Source organism: Artemia franciscana, chromosome 19 (assembly GCF_032884065.1).
Source record: "Artemia franciscana chromosome 19, ASM3288406v1, whole genome shotgun sequence".
NCBI lineage: Eukaryota > Metazoa > Arthropoda > Branchiopoda > Anostraca > Artemiidae > Artemia > Artemia franciscana.
The window spans coordinates 19,311,359-19,323,721 of record NC_088881.1 but is presented as its reverse complement, the minus strand read 5'-3'; the positions used below and the strand labels follow the sequence as shown (position 1 = coordinate 19,323,721).

The window sequence follows — 12,363 nt, the reverse complement described above, 5'->3', positions numbered from 1 at the left end:
CATTAGAAGGGGAGGGTAAATATATGAACATTGTGAAGTTAGAAAACAATTCTAACTACATAAAATGCAGAATAATTGTACCTAACACATTAAGCGTACAGATCCGCTTTACTTTGTGTATCTCAATTAATCAAGAAAAAGTACGGTAAGAAAATAGAAAGAATACGTCACTAAAGAAATTCAAAGAAGATGGCTGGCCCAAAAGTGCCCTGAAATAGAGTAAGGGGGAAGTCCCCGAAAGATTGGAAAATTTAGAGATGCGAGTCCCAAAATTATAAACTTGTCTGTATATCCCTGACGAAACATAAAAGTCTTGAAAAGTAAAAAATGATGACCAATACAAAAGTTAAAAAATTTAAAGAAAATGTTAAAAGTTGAAATTTCAACAAAACGCAACTAAAACTCGAAAACAAGAAATCTGAGTGCAAACATTATGAAATTATAGACAACAAGCAGTTGAAACTTCACAATGGAAATACAAACGTTGAAAAGCTGATAAACGGTACAAAATATAAGCAAAAAAGCATGAATTAAAGAAATTCAACCAATACTTTCAAACCCTCCAATCCAAGAAGGGTGATGACCCCTCAGGATTTGGACCTAGGGACTTCCCCATAAAAAGAGCAAATGTTAAAACGATGAAATGACAGAATATACAGAATCTGTCACAGTGACACAGAATCTGTAGGCATGGTAGGAAATGGGATAAAGACTGGCTGAAGTTCGCTGGTGAAGCTGCAACAGACAGATCGAAACGGTCGTTGGACATAATTCCAAAGTCTATTGCTGCTGGGCAGGACAGTTCTTTGTCTGGTTCCCGCCGAAAGTAAGTACGTGAGCAAATTTTTTTTTCGCAGGAGGCTCTGAGCATATCCATAGTTGGTATTTCATATGACAATAGAACTGGAAGGGGGTGACCTTTTGGTTTCTTTTTGGACGACCTATATATGTGTCCTCAAAGTAGTCTATTAGCTCGGTTAAATCAGTGCCAAAGTCGTCCTGGAGATCTTCGAAAGCTGACACAACGTCACTTATAGGAACAAATGTCAGAGCTGGTATAATCCAAACCTGCAAAGAAAACCTATTCTACCACTCCTGGTGCCCGACTGTGCAAACTTTCGATGGACACTCTAACACAAGTAGAAAAACGACATTTTATCTCCACCGTAGAAAACCTCAAATTCAAGACATCATTTGGCACAGCTCGAAGGCGCAACATCACTGACTGGAGGAAAGGGTGGGCTCATGGCTCTGATTTCTTCCAAGAGACGGTTGTATGTGGCCTGGGATCTATTAAGAAGAAGGGTAAATAGGCAAGGGATGGTGTTACTATCAAGAAGAACGTGACTTATTTAGAGTTGATAAGAAAGCTGTTGTGTAATTTAAAGATCCCATCCATAAACCAGCGGTCAGATCTGCGGAGGATATTCAAGTTTCCGGGATTTCCAAAAGTGAGTAATCATTGAGAATCTCCTATGTCAATAATAAAAAGCAGGAAGTTCTTATTGATGTCAAGTTTTTGGAGACGGTGAGGAATATCGATGTCGGCTTTGAATGTTGATACCCCAAATATGGGAACATTAAACAGTGGGGTTAATTCTTAGTAAATTCGTCTGATTTTTATCTAAATAAGTAAATATATTTTCAGTGTGGTAATACAACGGCAAATTCTTAGCATTTTTTCTTGTGTTTAGGAAAATACAATATACTATGTATTAGGGTCACAACACTTTTTTGCAAATCTAGTTCAAGGTAAGTTCTTGTGATCTAGATGGACATTTTCGGTGATTTTTAATTAGCAAAAGCTGCAATATTATACATTTGTTTCATGAGATTTCGCACATATTTTAGTGTGTCTCACTTTTCAATTTATTTTCTATGCGAGATAACCATGCAGTTACTTCTCATATTTCAAATTAATTGTGCTGAGCTACTTCACAGCATTTGGTTACATCATTTGAAAATTACACAAGACCTGGATAGCTTTAACTTTATTTTCAAACAGCGGATATTCGAAAAATTTCCTCCAATTCAGCCAGAAGGGCACTCCTCACTCAAAGTTTTAATTCTTCAGGCTGGTATGTGTAATTTTAATATTACATTTCTCTGGAGGCAAATGTTGGCCGATTTGGGCCATCAAGGGGTCTTCTTTCCACACTCCAGATAAGCTAGAGCATATGCCTAGAAGTCCAACCATAAAACAGAAAAATAAACATGCTAAATCATAATTTTCAAACGACACACCTTTGAAATAGATAAAGAGAGCCGTGACAACTCAAACCACGAAACAGCATAATTAAACATAGCAAACATAAGTTTCAAACAAGACACTTCTGAAATAGATAAAGAAGCCTACTACAAATAAGTCAGACCATGAAACAGAAACAGAAAAAAGAAACAGAAGGCCACATCACAAGTTTCAAACAGCACAGCCTTTTCTAGCCTTCTTGGTCTCACTTGACCCTCTTTTCACCCTAAACGACTTAAGACTTGGTCTATTCTTTTCCAATACTTTTCGTCTAATTTAGCCCTCTTTTCGTCCCAAACAACTTCCATTCCCAAGCTTAATACTTGGTCTAATCTTTTTCAACCCCCTTGGTCTCACCTGAACTTCTGTCGCAGATTTATCGGTTTAATTGCATCAGAGATATAAGTTCTGGTGCTCTTTTCAAAGGACCAAAATACTGTTCAGTGACTATCCCACGTCCCTTTATCTCCAAACTTATCTGGTGAAAATTTTGAGGTAACCATTCTGTTCATCATGGTTAAAAAGTCTAATAACCATGCCTTAGGGGATAACATAGCATCCCACAGACCCTAGGGAAAGGACTTTAAGTCATAAAATTTGCCCGTTGTTGGTATTTCTCACTTATGGTGTTTGTTATTGGGAAGTATGCAGACATATTTCTTGGGAAGGGAATTTTCTGGGGATGAAAAACCCAGTGAAAACTAGAGAAATTACTAGAATTTATGCATAAAATTGTTTGAATAGAATTTTCCATGGAGGGGATTCGGATTCCCCGGCATTACTTGAAAAACGGTCAGAAAACAAATTAGAAAAAAAATCAACTGAAAGTAAGGAGCAGTATCAAAACTTAAAACAACCAGAAGCTATTCTGTATATGAGTGAGGTTACTTCTTTATCAATACCTCACACTTATCGCTGAAGTTTCACTTTTTGTCCCAATTCTTTAAGCATATCTCTTGAAACACAAAAGCTGTTTAATTAGAATATGAATATTTATTTTAAAAGTTAAAAACTTTTTAAGTGCTAGAAAAATTTCAATTTTAGCTCGTAGAGTGAGGGAATGAGGCGGAGGCAACCACTCTCATATAAGAAACCCCCACCCCACCCCCGAACGAAAATCCTTGATACACCCTTGCCCGAAGTTTACTGGTTTTGGAAAGGATTTGTCTATATATAGTAATTGTAAGTGAACAAAAACTTGACTGTTATATACAAGTAAAAATTCTATGGTGTTGCTCCATTACTTCTTCCTAAATAATTTTTGCTCGTTCTAAGTTTTAATATTGCTCCTTACTTCCAGTTGAAAAAAACATGTGTTTTTCATTTAATTTCAGGAACAAGCCATGTTTGACCATTCACATAATATAATCAGGTGATAGACTTTACGAGTGACACAGAAAAATATTTACGTGTTTTTTGTACATCGTGAATCGATCCAATCTAATTCCTTTCAATGTTTTTCCTCTTCATCAAGATTGTATTGGTTATGCCTAAATATCAGAGGGAGTACTCTAGCGCTGCCTATAATAAAAACCCATAAGCTGTCGATCTACTATTTGTTATGATGTTACTTTCTCTACAGAGCCACTTGAAATTGAAGTGTTCGTCATACAAACTTTGCAGAGGTTTCATTTGAATTAAATAAAAAATCCTGTTGAACACTTTAAAATATTATGCAATTAAGCTGTATTTGAATTTTCAAATGAATAAAACTGACACATCCAAAATGATTTCGATTGAAATAAAACACCATTGCCAAAGTTCAACTTGTTTTTGTTTATCTCAATCAGGTTCTAACACAAAGACACCATGACAAATACCGTTTCATTTACGAACATTCCCTGAACGCTTCAACCTAAAACCATTAGCTAATTCTAAAAAATTACACAAGGCCTCTTTTCCATTTTAAACGTGACCAATTAACATTATTCACGGCCCTTGTTCCAGTGCCTTTAAGGGTCTTAGTATCCCCAAAGGCATTTTTATTGAATTTTTCTACGGTTTTGAACGCAAAGGTGACCTCAGTAAAAAAAAACAAAAAAAAAAACATCTTAAAATTCGCAGTTCTTAAATGTAGCACTTGCTAATTATGCTACTACTTGCTAATTATACATTACTTTTAATGGATTTAGGACAGACCACTTTATTTTGAGCGTAAGTGCTATTTAATATTGATCAGCTAATTATTTGATATGCGTAAATTAACCATGGATGTTGCTTGTCTGTAAACCATTGGACGAGCGATATTTTCGTTTGTGTTCTTTGTGCCAATGAATATAATCAATAAAGAACCTAATTTTTGCTCCTAAATACTCCGCAGAATATTTGTCTCAAGTCGGCGCATCTAGCATCTAAGGAGGGAAAAAATATATTCATCAAACATTTTTTTTTAATAATACACTCACATCACTAACCCAAACAATCGTCCCCCCCCCAAAAAAAAAAGAGTCCAAGCTACTCAGGGGATTAGTGAATAATTCCACCTATACAAATAATTAGCAGACTCAATCCAGAGACATAAATTTCTCGGAAAACTCGCAAAATCTCACGGCCCAGTTTGGGAACATGGGATCACACTTAAAATACCGGGACACATGAGCCATTACTACAACTGGTAACATCCAGTTATATACATAACGCTATGCCAATTTCAACTTTCAGACTAGTTTCTCAATGGAATGTACAAAAAAAAAAAAGATTTTCAAATGAGTAAACAGAAAAAAAATCTATAACGAGTAGAAATTAAGCCATACAATAAGTCAAACTTCAAACGAACTAAAATCATCTTGAAATTTTTTGATCAGAGGTCATCACTCAAGTTTATGTGTGAAGTGGAAAAGGCAGACTGGACCTTCATAGATAAGCATTGTTTCTATGCTGAGAAAATGAATAGAAATGGATAAAAAATGGACTGCTGGTATAAATAAAACTTGTATAAAAACGTTCTTGCTAGAAGAAACTTGTATAAAAACAGCTTTAGTAAAAAAAGAAAGAAGAAAGATATTCCGAGGATACAGAGATATTTACAAGAAGATAAAGATCATATAGTGCAGGGCAGAGCGGTATCTAGGATTTTTCTGGGGGTGTTTTACTCAAGAATTCTTTCGGGGGGAGGGGGTTTACATTTTTACCGAAATCTAGACATCAGCATTTAAGAAAGAAACTACTTTAACATAGGAGACAGTTATGTCGGTTATTGGCGGGAAAAATGTGGTATTGCCATAAATTTTAAGGTAAAAAAACTGATTAGTCATTAAAATATCTCATCAAGAGGATTTTTTCTTTTTTTCAAATATCCATCAAAATATACATACCGTAATAAGTCGATGTGTTTGTAAAATGTGTTCAATTGAGTTCTCTATACCCTGGAGCAAGGTCATATCCATGGAGGGGGCTACAGGCTAGGGACTTTGAGCCCCTAGCCCCCAACAAAAAAATTGTCCGACTCGCAAAAATGTAACAAAATTCGCATTAACAAATTTCAAGTACGTTTTAATTTTTTGTAATCCCCCCCCAAAAAAAATCGTGAATATGACCCTGTCCATGAGTAATCGATTTCACTATTTACATAAGAAAATAGTATTAAAAATCCTGAAATGAACAGAAATAAAAATTTGTGATCAAGTCGAACCTTAAAGTAACAGAAACCACAACATATCAGAGAATAGCCTTTTTCCCTTCAAGTGACAATAAAGCTTGAGTTTATCTTATATTGTCCAGTAAATAAAATATTTCATATAGTTTTTATTCTTTCAGTAGCTCTGAGTGGCAAAAAGGGGAGAGGCAAGGATCCCTTCCATCTCCAACGGAATTTAATAGCAGCTAAATTAAGCGCGGAAGTTGATGAAGAAGAAGAAGTTGACGGTTTTTTTTTATGTTATTCATCTTTCACTTGTTAGGAATTAGTATAACGTGATGAATTTCAGAAATATTCTTCACGAGAAAGAAAAAAAAAGAGACTGCTTGATTACATTAGGAGTCTGCTCGCATTGGACTTTAAATTAAACACAGAGAAAGATTAAATGCTCGTTGAAAGGCTTATATTGGTATTCCTATTGTGTGACCGTATCCCGGGGAAGGGGTGTGGCCGGTTTTCCCCCCCCCCCTCCTCCAAAAATACAGAAAAAGAAACTGTCTGACTTGTAAAAAGCAACAAAAGTGCGAATTAATTTTTTTTTTACGTTTCTTCAATTTTTGATGCGTTTTGTGTAAGAGGTTTTGGTAACCTCCTCACCAGAAATAAATCCCCACTCCCCTCCGAAAACAATACTGGATACACCTTTGTCCGACATTTATTGCTTTTGGAAAGGATTTGTTTGTGCATAGTCGTACTGACATAAGTAAACAGAAGCTTTAATGTTATATACTGGTCACAGATATATTGTGTTTTTCCATTCAAGGCCGTATCCAGGGGGGCTAAGTGGTTTAGATCCCCCCAAAAAAATTTTCCTACTCGTAAAAAACGCAACAAAATGAATATAAACGAATCTTTGATGCGTTTGTTTTATTTTTTTAACCCCCCTCCCCCCGAGAAAAAATTTGTAACCCCCATAATTTGCCATATTCCAGTAGCGAAACAGCATATGGCTATTAGGCCTATCTTATAGCAATTGCTTGTGTCCTATTTTATGCTCAATCTGTTGTTCTATTGATGGGCAAATAAACTGTTTATTCATTGAAAAATTAAAACTTCTCAGACTTACAAGGAATCTTTTATAGGCTACACACAGATCAAATTGTTACATTTTTTACATACACATTTTAATTTCCACATGTTGACAGAACCAGCTGAAGGCTTTGATGGAATAACCTATTCAGGGAAACAATTTCAGATGTACGTGCATTGTCGTAAAAACGGGTAAACAACTAATTATTATATGGTGTTACGACTGGGAGAGAATGGAATGTATAACTTCATAAGACCTTATTGCGGATAAAAAATTATACAACAGTATAAGATTAAGTTTAACTTATAATTTGGCTTTAACTTAAAACTGCAGTTAAATCCTTATTCAAAGTAACTATATATTTTAATAGCTCCTTCTCCTTCTTTTTCCACAGAATTCTATTTACTTAACAACACCTTAATGTTCGCTTGTTACCGTTTTACAATTGTGAATTAATTTCAAATGCAGTCATGTAATGGCCATCCAAAATTTGAAGAAAATAACTATAATTACTAGTCCACTCAATTGCTTTAGCGTTGAACCTGTTATTAAGTACTAAATTAATGGAGATTTCCTAGTCTGTCTGGTATTGTATGGTAAACTCAGGTTTTATGGTATTAATTAGCTGAAACTCGGAACAACCTTTTTCTTGCTATCTTTTGTCAAATAGTTTAAATTAGCAGACCTAAAATTACTTGCTAACCGGACGTTAAGAATACATTCCTAATAAATATGCCCAGAGTAATTTATTACTTTAACTCGGTAGCTAGCACATTAGAGGCTTTAGCCTAGTAAGAGGCCCGCTTAACTCGCACTTAGCTGTGCTTTTTTGTACCAAGTCAGGATTTAACTCGCTTTTACCTAGAGTCGGTCCGTTGTTTGAACTTGGCTTGTTTTTATGTCAAATCAGGGCTTATCTTGTATCTACACTGAATGTGGGCTTAGACAGTAATTTAATCAAATTAGGATTTAGCTCTAAGCACCAGTTTTGTTGAAGATGTGTGCTTCAACAAAAATGAAGTGAAATATTGTCATCAATTGACCATATTGTACATATTAAAAAGGCCGTCATGGGTGGGTGAAATCTCTGTGGTGCCGAGGAGGCGGCTTGGAGAAAGATCGTTATCCATCTGTAATTTAGGAGCTTATGTTGCAAGTTCTCATTCTTAAGATATGGCATGAAAAAAATGGGTTCATACCCCAGTAAAGCCAAGTTGTCAACTGCACAAAAAGAACACAGTGCAAGAACAAGCTAAGAACTGGCTCGGTGGAACAACAGGCTAAGTTCTGACTGTGCGTAAAAATAAGCTGATATCTGACTTATTACAATGAAGGGCGAAATCCTGACTTAATGCAAACACGAGCTATGACTAGATTCAGAATAAAAACAAGATCCAGGGTAAATACTTGCTTGGTTGAAAAACAACCCTGATCCAGTGGAAAGGAAAACTAAGCCCAGATTCAGTAAAAAAATGAATAAGGCCCTTACTCGGTGGGTACATGGCCATATGACAACCAGCGGACAGACTCAGTGCAAAAGCAAGTTGAGCCCAAACTGTGGATTGGGATTGACTCACAGAGTCTTGACTCGATATGGTCAAATCGATGAAAAATGAACTAATGAATATTATAACTCCCATATTCTACTAAGTCTAGGGTTTTTTATTCACAAGCAGAAAACCAATTTTTACAAAATAAACAGGCTGTACTTACGAAAAGACTGATATTTTAGCTAGAGTGCAGCATAAGATATTAGCCAGTTTCATTAACTGTAAAACAATAATAAATAATACATTTCTCTCTCTCTCTCTCTCTCTCTCTCTCTCTCTCTCTCTCTCTCTCTCTCTCTCTCTCCCTCCCTGTTTAGTTTTTTCTCACTTTGTTCATCTTCTTCTTTTTTCTCACTTTCTTTTCCCTCCCTTTCCTTAAGAGTCAGTGTTCAAACAGCCTAAGTACACCTTCTCCCTCCTTTGGAGGCTACAGTAACTTTGGGGGATCCGTACCATCTATTTATTGATTTATTTTTGTTCGAGTTTCTAGATATATTGTATCTGACTCAGTGCTCTTGGGGTTTCCCAGGTTAGGCGGTGACAAAAAGGAGCTAAACCTTTTATATGTGTACTCCAAGGGCTTGGCTACAGAGTCTCGTTTAAGGTAGTAATTTTACCAAAACGTGTAGTCAAATATACATTTGGTGTATATTTTGGTATATTTATTTTGGTAAATGTACCAATATATGAAATACTGGTAAATGTAGTCAAAGCAGACTAAAATTTATAGGTATCAATACTAACATACCAAACCAAAAGAATTATCGGGCGTACCGGACTTGTCTCTGTCTGACACCTGACTGTCTGTAATTATTTATATTTATCGGGTCTGCACTTGTGAACAGATACCAGAGATATGAAAAAATGTGTAGGTAACACAAAACAATATTTTCTGCTAAATATTTTGATGGTTTTTGTACACTAAGCATGTATTTTATACAAAAAAAAATCCTGGTTTAATATTAATACAACTCGGACATTTATTGAAACTAGGCTACTGACAGATCATAACAGTATTTTATAAAATTCATATCAGGAATCTAACCTAAAAATAATACATCTTCAGCTTCTTTGTTTTGGACAGGGTGGCGCCAATATACGATTTAGCTTGCATGTTATTCTAAACTCAGTCAGACCGTTAATTTACTATTATCATGCTTACTACTTTCGTATTTAATGCTTAAAGTGTCGTGCTGAATTGGTTGACAGATAAAGTCATCTGTAATATTAAAAAGCCTTATAGTTCAAATCTGATTAAATTTTGGTCAATCAGTTGACGTCAGGACCGTAATGGACTAAACAACCGACGCTCAAGATGTCAACTTGATTAGGTTATGTCCTAATGGTTTAGATAAGACTGAATCAAGTCTGATGACATCTAATGTGATTGAAATAATTGGAACCTGACAAGTAACAAAACTTGTTAATTATGCACTGTTCCAAAACTGATAAGAAGAACATTGGAATTAAAAGTGGTCAATAAGAAAAAGATTATAGCTACGGTTTCGCTAGTATCATTTTTTTTTCCTACTGAACTTGTGGACCATTACTAAAGAAAGTAGGACTGCACCTAAATAAAAAAAAAAAAAAATCGAGAGAAAAAATCTGTTGTTTTTTTTTTATTATGGCGGCTTATCTAAGCTCAAATGCAGAAGGAAGAATCAAATTTCAGAAGTACATCTGCTCATTAAGATATTCTTTTTTTTTGTTAATTCCACAAAATAAAACTTGCAAAGAGAAGTTAAAAACTACATAAAACCAACATGAGCAGAAATAAATTGGAATAATTTTCCAAGCGTAAAACTACCACAATCACTATCAATACAGAAATTAAAGCCAAAACGAACAGAAAGTGCCATAAATAACGAAGTCAAAGTCAAAACGAGTAAAAATTAACATTAGCGAGGTTGTGAATCCCAATACCTTCTAAAGACCTGAACATAGAATATAGGTAATTTCGAAGACCACACGTTTTGTCTTTATACAATAATCCGTGCCAAAAATATCGCTCATAAGCCCTTTTGACAGTTTATATGCACAAATTAAGGTTTTATTTAGCTCCACTTTCCCCTTATGATTTCCTCATATTCATTTCAGTATCCTCAGCCTTGGTAGTATTCGCTACAGAAGAAATAGACTTAGTGGCAGTAGTAGTAGTAGCATTAGTGGTAGTAGTAGTACCGTGCAAATATTGCCTTTTTCGTCAATTGATCATCTCACTCATCATTTCCTGAAAGATCCAAATTAACATAATCAGTCATTCCTCAGTTACGTCCTTTTGAAAACCCGTATAAATATAACGTATGCTGATTTAATTCAATACTCCCCTCAACATTATTCGATAGGCTTACCTGAACGTCAACAGTCTTTTTGGACACTTTAGGTCAAACACACCCACCTTTCTCAATAACCAATATTAAATTAAGCAACGGACGAATAGCATGATTTACAGCCCTTGCCTTAAGAGTTGTAGGCAAGAACAAATCCAGGTTTTTTTTTACAATAAAAGCTTTAAAAACGCATCAAAAATTTGTTTTATTCATTTTTGTTACGTTTTTACAAGTCGGACTAACATTTCAGGGGGAGGTTCAAATATTCTACCTCCTTTCACATTTCGCGGTAGGGATGAACATCCTCAAAGACATGGTTACCTTGTTTTCCGTTATGCTGAACAAAATGGCTATCTAAAAATTTGATTGTTTCTGCCTGGGGAAATTATGGGCATGCAGGGGAGTTCTGGTTGCCCTCCAATCACTTTTAACTCTTAAAAAGGGCACTTGAACTCTCAAGGTCCAATCGGATGAGTTCCTTTCTAAGTTTCTGCGACAAATCCCTCAGTGTTGAACTAGCTCTGAAAGGGAATACTTCTGTTGGAACTTTTGAATTGTTTGAACTTGATTCTTTAACCTTGAATAAATTTATTGATTACAGAAGTTGTGCAATACTTGAATTTATTACGCATTCAGATTTTTTTGAATTTTTGGCGTTTTGAATTGAGAAAATTGGATAGGATATCCAAGTGTGGAGAAAACTGGATATTTTTTGTGGATAGTGTTCTGGATGTCACAATACGATGGTTAACAGTCAGCAGGTCTCCATGGTCCATCGGGCCACCCACCAACAAGGTAATTGCCACTGCCATCTGTGAGCCTGCCCACATAAAGATAAGTTTCTTTTCGTCCTTATCTGATGCTAATCAAATTCTAATTTATTGATTTTTCGCATTTATTGCTGCCGTTATGGATCCGGCTAACGTTAAAATCGGAGACTTGTTCCTCCTCAAATTTGTGAGTTATCCCCTTTGGCTGGTTTGAATCCTTGAAGGATTTAAGATAAATACCGGAGACAGCAAATTTGTTATTTTTGCTGCAGCAAAAAAAAAACACAACCGTCAGGTGCTATCATTCACGAGTCTACTTGCTTTTGTTGGCAATTAAATAAAAAAACAAGTTTTTTTTAACTGAAAGTAAGGAGCGACATTAAAACTTAAAACGAACAGAAATTACTTCGTGTATAAAAGAGGCTATCCCTTCCTCAACGTCCCGCTCTTTGCGCTAAAATTTGACTCTTTCTCTCAATTCTACTTTATAAAACAGTAAATTAAGTGTCCGCAGAAGGCACATAAAGTGTTTTAGAAGTATCTCACCGGGAGACCCCTCCAAGAACAATTGAATGATGTGAGCTCAGTAGCACTTCCGGTGACGTGTGGAGTCCCACAAGGATCAGAGTTTACTCATCTATGTTGATCTCGTACGTCTTTATTTATAAGATGTGCGTCTTATATCGTTTGCTGATGATAACGTTATAAATGTGTCTGCCTCATCTGTGAAGGACCTGGTGAGAAAAGTGAATCTTCCATTGGAAAGGCTGGAAATTTTCACTTCACTAAGTCTATTGA

At 35.5% G+C, this 12,363-nt stretch overlaps 1 long non-coding RNA gene across 2 annotated transcripts in view; it reads left to right on the top strand.

Annotated features, from left to right (window-relative positions):
* LOC136039383 (uncharacterized) overlaps positions 1-12,363 on the top strand; it is a 58,146-nt gene that overhangs the window by 41,942 nt on the left and 3,841 nt on the right. Inside the window, exon 3 of one of the 2 annotated variants that reach the window (XR_010620430.1) lies at positions 6,005-6,899. The exons of the other annotated variant lie outside the window; for it this stretch is intronic. This is a non-coding gene — a long non-coding RNA (uncharacterized LOC136039383). Of the gene's footprint in view, positions 1-6,004; positions 6,900-12,363 lie in introns of those variants that run through there. 2 annotated transcript variants of the gene reach the window in all.